Source organism: Euprymna scolopes, chromosome 9 (genome assembly GCF_053919585.1).
Source record: "Euprymna scolopes isolate OS-2025 chromosome 9, ASM5391958v1, whole genome shotgun sequence".
Classification (NCBI taxonomy): Eukaryota; Metazoa; Mollusca; class Cephalopoda; order Sepiida; family Sepiolidae; genus Euprymna; species Euprymna scolopes.
In genome coordinates this window covers 34,417,422-34,438,495 of record NC_136490.1, presented here as the reverse complement: position 1 = coordinate 34,438,495, position 21,074 = coordinate 34,417,422, and the positions used below count along the sequence as shown (strand labels likewise).

General features: G+C 32.7%; 1 protein-coding gene across 4 annotated transcripts in view; it reads right to left on the bottom strand.

Moving 5' to 3' along the window:
• Positions 1-21,074, bottom strand: part of LOC145284500 (cAMP-dependent protein kinase regulatory subunit-like) — a 416,793-nt gene that overhangs the window by 238,211 nt on the left and 157,508 nt on the right. The window contains exon 1 of one of the 4 annotated variants that reach the window (XR_013868850.1): positions 4,931-5,808. The exons of the other annotated variants lie outside the window; for them this stretch is intronic. The gene's annotated coding sequence lies outside the window, so the exon portion shown is untranslated. Of the gene's footprint in view, positions 1-4,930; positions 5,809-21,074 lie in introns of those variants that run through there. 4 annotated transcript variants of the gene reach the window in all.

Genomic DNA, 21,074 nt, shown 5'->3' with positions numbered 1-21,074 from the left:
AGCTATGGGCACAAGCTGGACATACAGAAAATGCTACAGATGTAAAACAAAGTGAAAACACATGGAACCATGAAAACAAACTGTTTGATTGCAAGTTAACCCCACCTCCCTGTGCCTTTTTGTGTGTGTCATCATAAACTGATGCTTCACGAAATAAGTGAGGAGAGTCAAGGAGGATGGAATGACCAAGGAGTGAAATCACTAGCCAGACCTCCACTGGATGAGTGCAAAGAGAACTGGGACCTTAGAGAGGCTTATTTTCACCTAAATTCCAGTGAAGACCAATGATCACTGTCAATGAGAAATCAATGGTGAGCGGCTGTTGTGATATTGCAAATTCAACTGCAAGGGTTATCAGAGAGTACTGGAAATCTGGGAAGACTTATTGTTACTCAGACTCCAGAGAACACCACAAGTTGTTCTAAACAAGCAATCTTTCATGATGGCTTGTGTGATTACTCCTAGTGAGTAAATAATAAAGTATATTATTTTAAGATCTATTCTGTGATATGTTAGTATAAATAGTATATGAATAAAAATGCATAAAAATGTTTAAGTGCTTTTTGATACCCGGCAAGCAAATAGATAAAAGGAAGTAAACCTAGCCATGCGAATCTAGAAGCCAAATATATAGTCTAAAAAAGCTTTCAATATTTTACAAAATGATATGAAAATAAAATGATTAAAAAAATAAACAAAAAAAAAGTAAAAAATAAAAAGTGCAGTCTAAATTCCTGGAAAAAACAACTGAATTGAACATATCGCAGATTTAGCACGTCCATACGCCGACTGTCAGAAAATCTGCAATCATACAAGAGAATTCAACTATATAATGGTGAAAAAAAAAACCCAAAAAAACTTAACTTAAATTGTTTAGTAGAAAATGAGATCATCAGATCTTTACCATGTAGCTGTTCTGGAGATTTAATACATATATATATATATATATATATATATATATAGGGACCACATCAAATGTAGTGATCAAGTTCACACAAATTTACCAAAATAATTGCTTTGCTGACTCCATTTGTTTGATCAATGACGCAACCAAACCAAGGAAAAGTAGCTTCAGTTAGCTGATTTGGGGATTTATGATAATATGTTGATAACATTGTTTTGCAAAGAAAACAATTGATTTTGAGAGAATGGTATTGAGAGTTGTTTGGCTATGGTTGGGAGCAGTATCTGTCCTGAGGTCATCTCCTAAAGATGATCAGTGTGAGAACAGCTCAATGGAAATATACTTCGATAAGCGATTATGCACGGTTGGCACGAGGTCAATCAGAAGAGAAGGGGATATGTCATAACGACCCCTGATTGATTAGTTTGGACTTGGGAGTTCCATTCTTTACCCATCACCTCATGATATAAGCTTATGCACAAGCGATTTCAGACAGTACAGTTGAGAGGAGTCAGTTAAGAAGACAGCTGACAGTGAGACGTTCCTGACCCACTGGAAAATACGTCAACACTAAAATACTGCCATCAACCCTTCTCTCATGCAATCTGAATAACCCTGGTTGAATACTTTTGTCATATATGGTATTTGAACAAACAAAATAGACTTGTGTCTGGCTAAAACTCTCCACTGCTGTTAATTCATCGCTTGACACTTTCACTGACAAAGGCTTGCCCCATACTCATATCTGTAAACTGTTGGTGACAACATAAAAAGAAAGAGACAGGTTCACTTTAATTGTGTCTGTCATTATCCCACCTATCAAGATTTATGATGTATGAAAATTGAATTCGGAATTTGGGTGACTATTTCTCCAGATGAAAGCGCTGTCGGTTGCAGATGATGCAACACGTGTTGAACTGTTGATTCTGAAGTGATTTAATTTCAACTGCCTACACATTTACGTTTGTACAGTGGTATTATATTAGCATTTTGTAGTTGTATAATTTTTGTTAATATAATTTTTATAAAAAAAAAGAAAACCAATGACTGGAGTAGTTTTACCTATTGCTTCTGCATTGCTACCGAACCAGACAGTCAACTTGAGTCATTTTTTTTTTTTTTTTTTTTTTTTTTTTCAGGTGGCATCTATCAGAAGAGGAGTGCTTACCTCAGCTTTGGGAGAGGGCTGTGGTCTATAGATCAGCAAAAACAATCATAACGTGGTGTGTAGCCGCACCTATCTCACTGGATTGGTGAATTTTTATTATTGAAACAGAATAACCAGAAACACTCAGCAAACCATGTCCCTGTGTAAACAATCAGTTGTGTTGTGAACGTTGTTCTGGGTGACTAAAATAACTTAAACTTTTTTTTGTTGCGTTCCGTGATTGGAAAGGCCTAAATGAACTCATATAGCAGGTTATCTCTCATTAGCCATATAACGTTTGGTTATAAAAGTAGGTAAACACCCGTGGAATCTTCACAGGTACTGCTAGTAAAATAATAAACTATATGAAGAAACATTCAATATTAAATAATAAAATAATTAAAATGAAATATTTTTATTAATCTTGGAGAAGTTTTTTATTATTACAGATAAACTTAGTGAAACAAAAATATGGCAAACTGATGCTAAATATCCATTTTATTATTTTAGTGAATGAAATTAATGTTAGGGATGAAGATAACTACTGCCATTACTATCAGACTTTTCTTTTATAGACACATTTTTTAGATCCTCTTTGTGAGATTTTCCCCTCAATTTTCTAGGACACATCTTTAGTCCTAATCTTGTTTCTGTCCAATTCAACTTCTAAAGAAGAAAGAGCTTATTTAAACTTCCCTGCCATAAACCAAACTCTTATCTTTCTCAACTGACCTTCTACAAAATGTATGCTTTTTATATATCAACAAATCCATCCTAACTAAACAAATGAACATTTTATATATATTTCTTGCACACCAGGTCAGGCTGGGTGGAATTTTTCCCATTAATACAGTAAAGTGTAAGCAAAACTGCCATTCAATGACTTTTTCTGTAGACAAACATATCAGATGGAGGGCTGTAGAGTCCACAGACAAAATGCTCGAGTGTGACACCCATCTAAGTAATTTGATACAATCTTATATATATATATATATATATATATATATACATACAGTTATCTTGTTGTATTTTCATAGCCTTTAAATTAAGAAATCAAACTTTCATTTGTTATCGTTGTACTGATTGGTAAATGTAATAACATACTTCTTTACAATTTATTTTTTAAACTACTTAGTTCGCCCCCAGACAATCTGAAACAAAACATCTATATATTAGTACTGTAGTACCTTTAACGTATGTATGCGAGTCACAGTTTCCAAATTATAAATTATTTGATCGGGAAATTCTATTTAGAAGGATAGAAGATAACATACTACAAACATTAAATTATTAGTATATAAATATGCTAATTTAATGTTCGTAGTATGTTATCATGTATTCTTTTTTTAATGAATAGGAATTCCTAATCACCAAAGGCAGACAAAAAAAAAAAAAAATAAAAGACATTTTGGGCCATACATAAAACTAAAATATACCCTCTTGGTTTTCTGGCTAGAAGACAAATGTAGTATCTATTCTGTCTAAAGATGGTATGATATCATGAGGTTTCCATTCATGCCAGGCCATTCATATAATGGAAATATGTCACAGACTTCTATAAGGATATTGGAGATAAACCGTAATAACCAGATATATTCTGACACTAGATTAACCAGATTATTTAGATAAATACATTTACAGTTTAACAAAAGGACTACAATAATATTACGGGGTCTCTGTTCACACTGAATGTCCACAGAATGCCCAGCAGCAACATATTACATATGAAATATGCCACTGTGGAATTTCTACAGGTTCTGCTAGTTTAAATAATTACCATAATCTGAATGTGTGTGTGTGTGTGAATAGCTTAGTGATGAAGATACCAGGTTTACAACATCAAGGTTGCTGTTAATGTAAATCATTATACTATAATATACTGTTGCATGTGATATTATCCCATATTCGAACCCAGGGAACTGCAGGTATCCAAAGTGAAACAAAAAAAAAATACAACTTCATATTCTTTTTATGTGCTGCTTATAAGCTTTTCACTCATCATAGATTTAATGACTCATGTGTCAAGTTCGAATCCAGTTCATTCCACACAAACACTTGCATCAAAACGACACCTGGCCATACATATGTCTAACCTAGAGAGGAAATAAATACTCAGCGCAGATTTACTAACTCAAGAGAAATCACTAATGTGAAGATAGCAAATGCATATGGAATAATAGCCGGTTTATTTATTAACCGCTAGAATTCCCCAGAAGGTTTTCCAGTGGCACTGTAAAGATTAAGAGCGACAGTAATACACTAACCTTATTTCAGGCAAGCAAACATGAAAATGTATAAATTAGGCACCAATGTTATTTACAATCACTTTGCTGAATTGTAGGAAAGAAATGAAACAAATATTTCAATGGAATATGCCCTGATTAACTCATCGCAGTTATTTCCCCCTTAAAATACATTTCACAAACAAATCCATCAAGCAAAATCTCAACCTTTCACTATAGCAGTCCCAAGATGCCAGAAAGCCTTCTACTCATATAGATTCTTCCCTCAGATGGCTAGACTTTGGAATTCCTTTTCCTGCCTCCCCGACTGTACTAACATGCAGAAGTTTAAATGCAATGCAAGCAGACATCTCGTTGCTCAACTCCTCACATAGTTCGCTGTAGGTATGATCTCAAATAGTGGTCCTTTATGTCCAAGTGGCAATATGCCTTATTTCGAGCAAATAAAGTATAAAAAGAAAAATAATTTTTTTTAACAGGCTAAATTAAAACTATATATATATATATATATATATATATATTATATATATATTATATATATATATATATATATATTCAATGAAATAATTGCTATTTTGAATCTAAATTAAAAAAAAATTAAAATGTAATATATTCGAAAACTAAAACAAAACATACCTTCATGTTTTGGGGGGGTCTTTTTCACGTGTTATCACTGGTCCATATAAGCTACCTCACTCGGTAAGAATCCACGTACAGAAGAGAAATGGCAAATGTGGAGACAAACAAATATACAAAGTAGTCGCCAACTTTATTTACAAATGAGAATTTCCGCACAGGCAAGGTCCTGTTTCCTCTTTTCAAGAGGGGAAGAAAGCATGATAAGGACCCCCAACGAGTGAATTGCACACACAACACCACAATTAAAAAAAAAAAAAAAAAAATAGCAAACTTACTGCTATAAAATGCTTCTTTCTTTCCTTCTTTATAAAAAGATCAGACATTTTATGCATATGAACAAACAACAATTGTGGATGGTAATATCATTTTAATAAAATATCACTTTCAAACCGATTATATTAATATCTCTTTACTCAAGTATATCAGATGGAATTAGACTTGGAAAGGGGAGGTGAGGGGACAGACTTTTATAAGCATATCCTTACATGTTTTCTTCAAGCTGCTCAGTTAATTCCAGGACAACGAAACTTTGGTATTATGCTTCTGAATTTTTGAGATGAGGATTGATAATCTGTATTATTCTGACTACTGTTCTCACTAAGATCTGTGGCATAACGGATAGAGTATTAAGTAAATTTCAGTTGTAAGTTACACTCTTCTGGAAGTTGAAGGTTCAATCCTCAGTGCATGTGACACTGAAAATACAATTGTGAATTATTTAGAATTTCTACCTGGTCATGGCTGACTAAACAAGAGCATGCCAATTATGTGGATTAAATAAAGGTTTGAAATTTTGCGCAGATTCCAAAGTTTGACATAATACAAAACTTTTGGAAACCTAAAAGGAGGAACTAAACAAAATATAAAAAATGGGAGGTTACTTATTAACATGGATTAAGTATATATATATATATATATATATATATATATATATATATATATATATATATATATATATATAGCAAGGGTCTCCAAAGTATAGCCCACAAAAGTTTTTAATCTGGTGTGGAGAGCTCTTTTGGAAAACGTAAAAAATATTCAGGAAAATATTTTTTTATGTGTGTGTTTTTATGTGTCAGCATAATTCTGATAAATACACATCGTTATTTTTTTGCTTTTTTTTATTTGTTATTAATAGAATATTATAGAAATAAAAAAGATGCAATAGTGTAAAATAAAACGAGATTAAAAAAAAAATTTAAGAAATTAAATCCACAAAAATCTATTTTAGTTTCTTTGTAAAGAAATCATCCATTTTAATCTTTTTGCTGGTTGAAAGAGGGTAAAAAATTGCTTTAAAAATTTGAAAGGAACTTGAAGCATGTAAACGGTCAAATTGAAAGTTATTTTGGGCTTTAAAATTAAAAGATTGAAAAATTTGGAAAATATTTACACGTTTATATTTACATACAAAGCATTACCACTGTCAACAAAGGGAAGATTTCATTGGGCATGTGTACACAGCGCGATGATGTATGGAAATGAAACCTGGTTAGTGAGGGTGGAGGACATGTGTTGCATGGAGAGAAATGATATGTGAAATGACACGACGGATGTGTAATGCGAGTCTTAAGGACAGGCTTTGTTCTGATGATTTCAGAAGATTAAATCATAGAGTATAGAGAGATGTGTACAGAAGAGAAGACCTATGGTATGGTTATGTTAAAATAATGGATGAGATTATAAGTTATTGGGCATGTAGATGTAGAACAGTTGAGGTAGCAGGTTCAGTTCATGGGGAAGGCTAAGGAAAACATGGAAGAAAATGCTAAGTGGAACTGAGGGAAAGAGAAATAAAAACCTGGCCAGAGATAGGTTACTTTGGAAGTCAATTTATTAAAGTCATCCAAAATACATGCCAGGATGGAAAACTGATCACATCCAATAATTTTACAGATTTAACTTATGTTATGGTAACAATTAGTTATAGTCTTATAATAATTTGGTTCAATTAAGGTTTGGATTGATTTGTTTTATGGCCTATCAACCATTTACAGATTATTTAATATCAAGTAAGGTTGTCAAATAATGAATAATTATTTAATACTAGCAGACGTACCTAGCGTTGCCCGGGACCATAAAAGTAAACAAAAAAGGTGTTTATTTGTAAATGAAGCAATTGGATAATATGGTAAATATTATCCTAAATTTTTAAAAAGGGCTTCCAGCTCTTTCTCATGATACTAAGGGAAAGTAATTATAGATCATATTTAGATGTCCCTCCTGCTCCTAGCAGTTGTGCTCCAAAACTGATAAATGATCTGTCAATTAGTTTTGGTGTGAATTTTATTCAAATAAATATAAAACATTTAATGCTGAAATTTTACTGTGGCTTTAATATCACATTCAATTGTATGTCGATGGATTGTGCTAAAATAACGTTATTATTTGGAAGGGAGGCTTTGTTAACTTTTCTGTACTTATTTCTTTTTTTAATTACAGTCGTGTAATCACAGAATATGTGGAACTTGTAGAATTCGTCCTGGTGACAACTGGTAGTAGTGGTAGGACTAAATATTTAGAGAGAAAAATAAGGACTCTTTCCTCTAAAGATATTGCGATTGTGATGGTGTTGCTTGTAGGATACAATATAATATTTTATTATCACGACTGAATGTGTCTAAAATGCTGTTCAAAAGCTACGTAAGATAGTGGCTATTAGCCTAGATGTATTGAATTTGTATGTGGCATCTGCTGTTGCAAACCTACAATACTTTGGTCTAGATGGGAATTCCTGCAGCTACTTTATTAATATAGAGAAGAGAAGATATAGAAGATTATTAGAAAACATTACTCATAGAGGGGAATTTTACAGTGAGAGTTGGAACATTAGTACTAGAAAATATTATTCTTCAACTGCGGCAATCTTCTTTGTTCTCAACATAATCAACTTTCAGTTACCACCTCGTATCTATTAGTGTTGGGACGATTAATCGGAATTGGAAATCGGAAAAATTTGTGCCTATTTTCCGATACCAAAAACGTTTCTTTTAATTGTCCTTTATTTGATTTTGTTTAAAGCAAAATCTTCCACCACTAGTAGTAATAATAAAATAATATGTCATTATATATTAGTTAATTATAATTATAAATAGTTAAGTAAAATTAAGATTAATAGATCATCTCCAACAAGTGTATTTTTACATTTAAAAACATATCTGCATATTTAATCAGAGTTTTTATGGTAATTGGGAAAATAACTATATAGTTAAATATTAAAAGATCTATGAAGAATCAGAAACTGTAATTTTATCGGAATCAGGAATTTAGTAAGGAATCTGTAATTGTATCAGAATCGGGGAAAAATATTGTATTCATACCATCACTAGTATCTATTATAAATAATATTACTACTAACATATTTTTAATATTAATATGATTGTGTGTGTGCGTGTATGCAATAATTCACTATATATATATATATATATATATATATATATATAATATTTTAAATTGTCAATACTATGCTTTTATCAATCACAATCTCAGACTGTTTTACAAACTACACCTTCTTTGAATAAACAAATAAACATGGCTGACTCACTTGTATATTGGTTTCAGAATTTTTGAACTGACGACAATTTAAACTTTTATTCTCATCTGAGTTACATTCATAGAATTTTTTGCAGAGGTAACCTTCAATCTTTGTAAAATTTGAGAACTTTCCAGTAAAATATCTTTTTCTCTTGGCTTTTATAGATCTTCAAAACCAAGAGAAAAGATTATTTCTTTTTAATATTAAAAGCAAACATTGATTTGGTGACTTTTCACATATCAGTTTTGTTTGAAATACATAGTGGAGAACCCAACCGACTGTTAGACAACACACGACAGTTTGTGCAATGCATACTAGAAACTTAATAATCACAGAAATTATTTAAGAATGTTTTTCAGAATAGTTGTTTTATCAAGGCAATACAATTTTTATTTCGTTTTTATAAATACAATCATATCTTGCTATGATGTGCAGACATTATAAAGAACATCTTAACAACCTTAATATTATCCCATAATTTACTTATACTTTAAATAACAAAAAAAAAACACACACACACATAATTTAACTAGAACTATAAATAACTCACATTTATAATATATATATATATATATATATATATATATATATATATATATATAAAAGCGAAAATGTGTGTATGTATGTGTGTGTGTTTGTTTGTATGTATCTATGTGTGTCTGTGTGTCTCGCAAAAACTTTTCCACAAGGGTCACGGATTTTCGCCAGATCGGTATCATTTTAAACTTCCAACCTTCGCCCAACAAATATCGAAAAATTGGCCAAAAACGTTAATTCCGTCACCCTGAAATTTTCTACAGGGGGGGGGGGTCAGCAAAAACCGCCCTTTCATGATGCGTTCGCTTCTATGTATGCGTCATACGACGTCGTAACCGGATTTACTTTAAATATTTGAAAAAGCGACAATTTCGTGGACGTCATCTTAGCTCAGTTGCTTAGAGCGCGGCGTCATTATCTAAAGGTTTTGGGTTCGAATCGTGGTGTGAGATGTCTTTTTTTTTCGATTTTTTAAAATCTTAATATTGAAGCCATTTTTCACGTGTTTTTCAGACTTTTTAACATTCGTTTTTCTGGGTTTTTTTTACTTCGCTTAATCTTAGGTTTTCATTAACTTTTTTTTTATTTATCTGAACATATTAAAATTCTGGGTAAAAAATTATTAATATATATATATATATATATATATATATAAAACACAAATTTACCTAGTTGTTTTGTTTAGTTACATAATTATTGTTGTTGGCTCAAGTTTTCTGCAAAGTATTTTAATATACCGGAATGTTTCTATCCTACCATCCTTAATTACTTTTCCATCCTTTTACTTAGATGCCAGCAAGCATCTCTATAAGAAAAAACAAGTTAGATCAAAAACATGTAAATACAGCTATAAATTACAACACTATAGGTAAATAAGTTCCTCTCACTAGAAAAAAGACAGAAAAGAGACGCAGAATAAACGAGATATACTCCTGTTAAAAATCATTGAAACAGTCTTTATTAACTGCTTCCATCTGTCAATAAGTTAACAGCTTATAAAAATATCTTACCTATGAAATGTCTACATTGGTCTACATCACAATTCTTTGGGTTTATGTTTTCAATTGGGTTTCTTTTAGCACCATTATCTGGACTCCAGAATGTCACTGTTTTGTTCTATTTGGCGTTGCCCAGGAGCAATAAATATGAGATTACAGTATTACATTTAAAAGGGATAGCTCCAGTATCCTAGTTATTTTTTCCTGTGCTGAAAAAAATGCAGAGGAATGAGTTTGGCGAAGGAATAAGAAAGGGTAACGGGGAGGGGTGGTAAAAAAAAGAATCGGGGGGGGGGGAGATACAGAGAGGGCTTTAGAGAAAAGGGAGAGATAAAAAAACTTTTATATAAAAATGTTACACATTTTCACTTCTATTTTATATGGACCCGAGCAATGCCAGCTACTCCTGCTAGTTTATTATATAAACGGCAGTTGTCTGTGTGTGTATGCGCACCTCCAGCTAACTGGCAAAACCTACAAAATAAAGACCCACAAAGTTGATATATTCTTGATCATTGTTGCTCTAGATGAATTATAAAATGCCAACTAATTCCATGAAGTATCTATATATCTACATATATATAATATAAAGCTCTGTGTGTGTGTGTGTGTGTGTGTGTGTGTGTGTGTGTGTGTGTGTGTGTGTGTGTGTGTGTGTGTGTGTGTGTGTGTGTCTGGTCACGAATAGGCTCCTATATGGTTGACTATTTTAAAAAAAACTGATTACATATAATGATAGAAGATGTATCGAGACACAGGAATGGGTATGTTTGATCTGGCAGAACAGTGGTTCATTAATATTGTGGGGTCTTCGTTCGCACCTGGTCCACAAAGTATGGAAATAAAAAATTTAAAAAAAAAAACGTTTACAAGTGTTTTTGATATAGTTGTACATAAGAATACTTTGATAAGTATGTTTTAACTTAAATAGGGATGGTATAATAAAATTGTGGGGTCTGCGTTCGCGCCTGGTCTCCATAGAATGGAAATAAGCACAAACTTTAACAAAGACTTTTCATATCTATCTGCGTAAGTATACTTTAATAATTATGTTTCAGTTTGAAGAAATATGATATAATAAAATTATGGGGTGTTCGTTCGCATAGAATGGAAATATGTCACAAAGTTTAACAAGTTTTTTTTAATATAGATCCACAGAATATTGTGATAAGTGTTTCAGTGTGAACAGGTATGGTATAATAAATTATGGGGTTTATCTATTTCATTTTTACTTTCATCATATTTTGCTTTGGTTTTGATACCCACAAATTCAACCCAAATTTACAACCCTTCCTTTTCATAACTTATCATCTATATATATAAAAGCGAAAATGTATGTATGTATGTATGTATGTACGCTTTTCCTCGATGTCCACAAAAAGCTTCTTTCAGAGAAGCGCTTGCTCGGTTCACAACTTCTTAAAACTTTTTATATCATCTATAAATTGTAATATCTCAGAGTTACCCACGGAGCTCGCCTGTCTATTTAATTTTATTGACTTTCAAACGTTAATTATTCCACATTTCCCGCATCGGCACGCGTTACATTCGGTTTTCGGTATAAAAAAAGCGTCGACTCTAATCACAGGCCGAAAGCCAGTTGTCTCAAGAGAGCTAAGTAACGTTTGTTCAATGCCGACTTCGTCATATCAGACTGTAGCTTTCATTTCGCTCCTCCTAATAAACAGGGAGCGGGTTTTTAAAAACAAACAAACCGATTTATTCACCTCATTCAAAACTGTCCCACACAAAATGCTAACTGCTGAATACCTATCGCCGTCACGTCAATCAAAAACGCGCACCTGTTTTTTTTAAAACACTTTACTATTTTCCAACTGCGCGTCGTGAAAGCTTCGTTTTTTTTTCTTTCACGGGCACCTGTTTTGTTTTGTTTTTTTCACATTTTCGGGTTTTTTTCACATACCCCGAAAAACACCCGGGCAACGCCGGGTACTCCTCGCTAGTACTTTCATAAATTAGAGTCCATTTTCTGTAGGCTGTTTTTGAACCCAGTTAACGACGGGTACTTTTGCTAGTATATATGTGTGTGTGTATATATATATATATATATATATATATAAAGAATGTGTGCGTGTCTCTCTCTCTCTCTCTCTCCAACTAGAGAGGAATGGGATTGACACAAGAGAAAGAGAGGATTGGGGAGAAGGGAAAACGGGAGGGGTGAGAGAGGGAAAAATAGAGTGACGGCTAAAGCAAGATAGAGATGGAAGTATTAATAGTAATATGCTACAGCTACACTTTTGTCCAGTGCAACATCGGGTAGAATTACTAGTCCTTAATAAATGAATACGTTTGAATCATAAAATACTTCAAATCCATTTATTTTTTTAACTCAAATATTTAAAAATCCTATCGGAAAAAATGTGTATAAATAGCATATGACTGAATTTTTAGCCTATTAAATTATAAAACCCTTAGCAAAAATTGACAAAGCAGGTTGAACAACACTTATTGCAAACGTTTCTTTGATCTGAGTTGTTGACAGCTGAAGTTTACTTTTACAGAAAAAAAGAATCCTTAAGCTTGAAAGAAAACAAATATGTCTATTCCAAGCATTATGTTTGACAAATTATTTTCCTTTTTAAATATATTTTTTTAATTCATGCTAGGCTCATCTCATCATGAGCTCTTGTTACGAAAACTGAGTTTTATTGTATACTAGCGAGGGGTACCCAGCGTTGCCCGGGTGTTTTTCGGGGTATGTGAAAAAAAACCGAAAATGTGGAAAAAAAAAAAAAAAAAAACAGGTGCCCGTGAAAAAAAAAAAAACGAAGCCTTCACGACGCACAGTTGGAAAATAGTAAAGTGTTTAAAAAAAAAAAAAAAAAACAGGTGCACGTTTTTGATTGACGTGACGGCGATAGGTATTCAGCAGTAAGCATTTTGTGCGGGACAGTTTTGAATGAGGTGAATAAATCGGTTTGTTTGTTTTTAAAAACCCGCTCCCTGTTTATTAGGAGGAGCGAAATGAAAGCTACAGTCTGATATGACGAAGTCGACATTGAACAAACGTTACTTAGCTCTCTTGAGACAACTGGCTTTCGGCCTGTGATTAGAGTCGACGCTTTTTTTATACCGAAAACCGAATGTAACGCGTGCCGATGCGGGAAATGTGGAATAATTAACGTTTGAAAGTCAATAAAATTAAATAGACAGGCAAGCTCCGTGGGTAACTCTGAGATATTACAATTTATAGATGATATAAAAAGTTTTAAGTTGTGAACCGAGCAAGCGCTTCTCTGAAAGAAGCCTTTTGTGGACATCGAGGAAAAGCGTACATACATACATACATTTTCGTTTTTATATATATAGATATATATATGTGTATGCAAGGGAGATAACACATGCGCATTCATATGAAACCTTAAATCTAGTTTTGCTCACCAAGAAAATTACATATGTTGTATCAGCTCTCATCAGCACTTAGCCACACAAAACGTCAAAGATTCGCTTACCTATAATAATAGTTTATTAGAAATACAATTTTATTTTATTTTCAAATGTCTACTCCACCTTGCCAGTCTTTAAGGCAATCCTCGTTTTGTGCTTGAAGAATTTTCCATCTAATAAATGGAAATTACATTCTTGACTGAACATGATTTAGCCATATGAGCTGTTATTTGGTTTCTTGAACAAACAAGAAAACAAAAACAAAAGCCGATCAAATGAAGTGGTCTGTAAAGTGATCATTATGCTTTCAGTGCTTAACGACGGATAACAATTGGTCTCTCATAGCTCCAACATGGTTAATAGTTACGAGAAGGTATCTTATAAAAAAAAAAAAAAAAAAAAGAAAACATATCACAAAATGGTCACTCACAATAACCATGGAAACCAGGAATATAAGCTGCTTTGTTTCTATAGAGACCAAGTACACCTAAAGCTAAGGAGAAAGAAAAAAAAAATGGTTCCAAATCTACAGGAACGGAGAACCAAAAAGGTGGTCTAACTTTTACTAATGTAAAATAGACAAATAGTAAATAGCTAACAATAATGGCAGACGATTTAAATTTAAAGATTACGAACATACTATTCAAATGAATATAATCCAATGTTGCCCAATTTGGGCTGGTGAATCTGTCCCATTTGAAGGTTCTTTGATAAAGTGTAGAAACGCATCTGCAATTTGATTAGCCCTGCCCTTTTTTCTTCTCTGTGACCACTTTCAGAGACGTGATGTTACTGATCTCAGTCTTTTCTGTAAATGATATTCTAGTATGTGTTCTCCAGAATTGTCTCATCTATTCCCTGCTTCTTTTGTTCCAGCTCGTTTGACTTGTAATAATAATCTCCATCAAGCCGTTGTTTTGTAATACAATTTCCTAGTCCAGAAGCTTTTTTTCCCCAAGAACCGCAAGCTTGTGGTACTCTTCCTTTTGACTTTTTCCTCCTACCTATAACCTTGGTATTTTCAAGAGTAAAACCAGTTGGCATATTTTCGATAATCATTGTTCTTGTTAGCTCTATATATAAAGTAGCTTCATGGCTTGTCTGGAGCGATTTCCATATATATATATATATATATATATATATATATATATATATATATATGTGTATGTACGCACACACACACTAGTAGAGAGAATCAACGTTGTCCGGGATTAAATAAGGCTCAACAAATGTTCCATCCTCATATTTTTATTGTCAAAGAAATCAGTGAAATAGCCCTTTTTTTATTGTTAATCAAATCGATTGACTGCCTGCTCTAGTTATGACCTTTCCACAATGACAGTCTATAAAACATTGTAGTCTATATTGCACTGTAGAGAATCTACTATTGATTTTATAAAATTAACTGTAATTAATGGATACATTTAAAGTTTAAAATGCAAAAGTCAAGTATCATGGTTTAATTGTATTCTAAACTGAAGCATTCATTTTGAATGCACCCGTCTTATTAAATAACCAACTTTTGATTTTATGTAATTACTTTTACATAATCACTTGAATTAAAATTAAATGTACAAAAGTCAAGTATCAGCGTTCAATTGTGCCCTAAAAAGAAACATTCCTTTTGAACGCATCTCAGTCTTATAAAAGAATCCATAGTAGATTTTATAGGCTGGTCTATTCTGCTTATGCGGTAATAAAATTTCTCGAATGCACTTTTGGTGTTAGGTTGTATAAACAGGTTAACTTTGGTCAAAATCGGACTTACTCCTTTAATCAAATTTTTTCAATTGAAGAGTTTTGATACTTATTGGACACATTCTAATACAAAAACCTACGTAAGAACACTCCCCGACACATCAAGTACCGTCATGTGAAATTAAAAAAAAATTTTTTTAAACGTCCCGTGTGTGTGTGTGTGTATATATATATATATAGTCCATCTTTCTTTGGCAATGAAAATGCCTTTTCAAATTGTAATGTGACAGAGTAACAAATTTGAGCATTACTGACAGACAGAGCCTCTTATATTGAGGTCAGGATGCATCTAAAATATGTCCATTCAATCTGTGCATTAAATTGGAAGACTTTGCATCAAATCCGTTGTTAAAGCTGCTGAAAAAATGATTGGATCATTCTATCTCTCCAGAAATTACCCGGCTACAGAGAAAATCCTCTACCTATACAAAAGTCAGATTTAGCCAACATCTAGAGAGGTACTGCTCAGAGCACTCTTGCCTTGCCAAACTATAAAATCGATTTCTTAATCTAATGGCGAGATGATTTCTTCTCTTCCCTGCAGCCCCTTTTTCACATAAGCGATGCTGTGAGACTTTCCTTACTTTTTCGGTATTCCCATGGTCCCTCATACCTGCAACAAGGAACAAGAAGTTATTTATCAACTGAGCTTCATACTCTGGTTCACTATTATGAAACCTTAGTAAGGACTAATCCTCTATCAACAAGATAAAGAACTGTTTTTCATGCAGAACACGTTACCATAGGAATGTTTCTGTACAGATTACAAGACGATTGATTTTCAAATCCAATCTCGCCAAATATCTGTAGAGTCGTTCTGTGAACTAACCAATTCTCAATCTTTTCATACTACTATTCATCATCCAACTGAAAATCTCATTAACCCATATACTCTACTGGCTTTTTTTTTTCTTGGTAAGTGGTGATTAAAGAATATACATACACATACATACACACACACACATTAAATAACATTTGTAAAACCAATGTCAAAGTTTCTTATGGAAGATTTCTTCCTGGTAATAAGGTTTCGATTCATTTAGTTTGTTTTGTGGTATATCAATCCTCCTGAGGTTATCTTATGGCAAAACTTTTCTTTACAAATAGTCACCACTCATGAAGAAACGAAGGCCATGATAAAAGTTAATGCGTGTCAGATGGACGGGGGGGGGGGGCTGATCAGAATTTGATAAAGACAAGAAGAGTTATCAAAGCTTTCTATTTTATCAATAATCAAGTGAAAAATAGAGTTCATACTTTCCAACAATATAAGCACGTAAATGAGCACAATGGATTGGATAGGATTTGAACCCTGCATAACAGATTCTATAATTTGCAATAACATTTAAGTTTTTTTTTTTTTTCTTACACAATCAAGAACTGTAGAGAGATCTTGAAAATATTATGTGGCTTTGCATCATTTACGATCGAAAACAGTTGATATGATCAAGGTCATTAAATATGTCCTTGAAGATCTACATTAACCAAATATCAGAGCTTCTGTTTTTTGTGTTTTTTTTTTGGGGGGGGGGGTTATATATCATATCAGCCATGTAGCTTACATTAAATCTAGAAGCAGGAAGGAAAAGCCAGCAGGAAAAAAAACAAAAAAAACAAAGAAACAAACAGGAAATGGAGCAGTTACTGTACACTCCGTTCTCTTCCCTGCCTTCCACCGGACATACAATATAACAGTTCCCAGCTGATAATGGTGGCTACTTTATCATTAGTGTTTATCTGTATCCCTACAGATTCAAATACTCAAATGAATTTTATTAGCATTTTCCTTGAAGACGGGAATATAATGCAGTTTTAAATAATCAGTAACACAATATATGTATATATATATATATATATATATATATATATATATATATATATATATATATATATATATTACAGACACTGATATACATATATTTGGGATAAAAAAAAAAAAAAAAAAGAAAACACTATATACTTAGATATCGTTCCCCCTATTTCAATATTTATCTTCCATGAAAGCAAAAGTGGAAAGCACTTTTTAAGAACTAGTAACATGAATACACAAAAACTGCAAGGACCCATGGCGTAATGGATAAAGTACTTAGTGAATTCAGTTGTAAATGACACTCTTCTGAAGGTTGAAGGTTCAATCCATAGTGAAGGCGATATTTAGAATACAATTGCAAATTACTTAGGACTTCTACCTGGACATGACTGATGAGAACATGCAACCCCCATAGTTAAATGAAGGGTTCTGTTTGAAATTCTGTGCAGATTCCAGAGTTTGACAAGGAGAAATGCTTCCCATCACTTTGGAAAACGTTGGTTTTCTGCTTCTCAGTACACACCAATTAGCCTTCTGTGTGTCATGAGTAAGTTGCTTGAATCCGTGTTAAATAGAGAAATTGCCAACCACCTCAGCAAAAATAACCTACTCAGTGACAAGCCATATGATTTTCGTCTTATGAGATCTATAGCTGATGTACTGACTGTAATTTCATATAATTTCATGGCAAGTGTTCGTCTGAACTTCAATCTATGATACCCCTTTGTAGGACATCTAGAAGGAAAACTGATGACACCTGTAGGAATTCGATTTCAATTTGATGTTCACTTCTTTTTGAATCACTTGTGAGATTGGTTTTGTGCAAATCCTTTCCTCACAAAGCACTTCATGCACACATATTTCTTGAAACCTTTAATAGTTGACTATGTTTTCATGACCGTGCCAAATGGTCAAGATATGGCAAGGCTCAAACACTAGTTTATAATCATTATTATCCATGAGACAAATGGAACTCCTTAGGTGTATGGCAATACATTTATAGGAGTGGGGGTAAAAATCTGTGTCTAAAATGATTGTTTTTATATATGTCACCAGGTTATAAAAATGAAGGTTTAGAGAGTGTTACTCGTTTTCATTTTGAAGATTCTTAAACCGGAAGAAATCAAGCTTATTAAAGCTATGATTGAAACTTGTTTTGGATATGTAGTCATGATATGTTTGAATAAATAAAACTTACCTCTAAATATCTTTACTATTGAACACTATTATATAAACACAGTAAAGATTCTCCAGATTTATATCTTGTGGACATAAACCTTACTTTGATTACTAATATGTGATATATAACTTAATAAATCTTCCAAGTTCATTATAAAAAAACATCTTTATGCTTAGAATTGTTTTAGCCCATATAAAAAACATTTTTTCTTGATAATTTAAGAGGTCTTCTGCAGTGAATTTTTGTCTTCTAATTAAATTAAGCCCCCCCCCCCGCCCCACCAATAGAACCATCCAGATAAAATTTGTTCTTTATTTTATTTATCCCTTTTTCGCCAAAAGCTAACTATTGAAAAAACATTCCTAGTTTCCTAGAGAGAATGGGGGAGGTCGTAAAATATGCTTAAATATATTTTAATTCATGCAGATTTCGTATTTATTATTACAGAGCTAATTTTTGATTGAATATTATATTGTACCTAATATGTAGTAATGATTTCCAAAGATTTAAAAAAAAATAAATAAATAACTTGGATGCAATCAGCTAAAATCAAAGCCAAAACATTGAGCGTTCCAGCCTTATTCCCTACCGCTTGAATTATCAACAGATAGCTAAGAAATATTTAAAATTAAACTATTTCAAGCAGGTATGAATGAATTTGCAGATGAAATATGTCGACAAGTTGAAATGAATGTTCTGCATTTCAACTTGCCGACATATTTCTGTATGCGTTATTCATCCATCCAAGCAAAAGATTTTACTCGTTATAAACCATCCTTGGTGTATAATTACTATTTCCTGTTAATTTCAGTGTAATGTGACCAATAGTTTAATAGTTTATCAGTTAAATATTTTCACATACACAAGGATATTATGAAAGTAAATAACTAAAATTAAGAAAAAACACTTAATAAAAAAAAAAAAGATATATCTTATGTTCTCCATTCACACACACAAAAAATGCGCATAAATTTAAAGAAACTCGCATTAACAGAATATTGCCGATTTAAGTTTTTACAAGATTTACCAGTCACATATATCATGACGTCAGATATACCTCCACCCTTCCAGACATACTTTTAAAAAATGTTTAGTGAGAATGAAAAATTGCTTAAAATATCAATTAGATATCAATTAAATAGTATTTATTTAAATGTTAGTCTATAGTACTCCATGTTATTATAAATTAAATATATGAGTATAACAATTGATACAAATTTTTTTTTTTTATTTTATAACTCGCCCTACCTGCCTACGTGAGGCAATCTTAGATGTTGTGTCTGTTGTAATCAGTTCTTATTTAAATGCAATTATATTTTGACACAAGATTTCAGGGTGCTCCACATGTATGTAAGGATGTTATACTCCTATTTGGGAGATCGTGAAAAAATAAGTCCTACTCCCCATCTCCCATCTTATTTAATAAGTGTTTTAAAATATATAGTTACTTTTTTTTCTTTTTTTCTTTTTCATTTTTCTTCCTTTGAAGATTGTAATGCTGGGTATGGGGCAGGCAAACCAGCTGCCAACATTACCCCGTTTTTTTATTGAAACCAACCGAGAGCTCTTTAGTATCCTCGCTGTTCCCTTAAGTGCAATTGTCTGGATCTCTTTTGCACTTGGTTCACCAGGAATATTAGTAAGGTAGGACTTCAGGTTCTTCTTCATAAGCCCTGTGGCACCTATAATAACTGGTATGATTGATATCTCCCTATGATTCCAGTTTCTTTTCATATCATACATGAGACCTTGGTATTTGGTTTGTTTCTCTCTTTCAGCTGTGTTCAGGCCGCCATCATTAGGAACTCTCACTTCAATCAAGGTTGCAACTCTCTCTGACTTATTCCATATAACTATGTCAGGTTTCACAGCAGCATTTTCAAGGTAGGTGGCTGTAGGGATTACATGGTCGTAATGTATGGTATATAATGGCTAGCATTATTACTTATAATTTTATACTTACAAACGTCGCCCCTTTTTGTATGTCTAGAATTAATCTGGTGCTAAACTACAGAAGAGAAACTTGTGCATGCGTCTTCAGGTTTTGTAAATTATTGATATCTGGATGTTACCATACGCATACTGTTAACAGGTTTATAAAAGATATACATCCTGCCTTGACAGAGTTCAAAGCTGTAATCTAATAAGTGATGCATTTTTCTCTTCTCTGCAAACTCTTTCCCATAGAAGAGACGTTGTGAGCCGGTCTTTGCTCTATCGTTATTTACATGGCAAGTGTTCGACTGAGCTCCAATGTATGGTGCCCCCCTACCATCAATCTTTCACAAAAAAACACTCGCCTAGCCAAAATCACTAAGAATAAACCTAAACATGGATTCCATGAACAAAGTTTCTTTCCTAGAACCGCCCGCCTGTGTAACTGTCCTGCTGGTCTGCTTTCCAGATGACTACAATATTGTAGTCTTTAAATCCAACATAAACAAGTCTTCATAAATAATCTAATTATACCAAATTTCCATCACAAACGATTACTATGCTCCTGTTCTAATGACTAATCATACACACAATCACCTTTATCCTCAAGTGGTCTCCGGGCCTTGATATGCAGTGACCTCTTTATAAAAAAAAAAAAAAATTAGTTGGTTTTGCATATTTACAATATATATATATATATATATATATATGTTTGATTTTTTATTACTGTTTTATCTGTTTGGTTACATATGTTTCGGATGTTGGACTATGTTTACAATCCAACAGCCTCGTCAGACCTTACAGAAATGGTTGTTAGTAAACATTTCTTTCTAATACTAACAACCATTTCTGTAAGGTCTAACGAGGCTGTTGGATCGTAAACATGGTCCAACATCCAAAACATATGTAACCAAACAGATAAAACGGTAATAAAAAATAAGACACATATTTGCTCTGCAATAGTATTGAGCACTCTC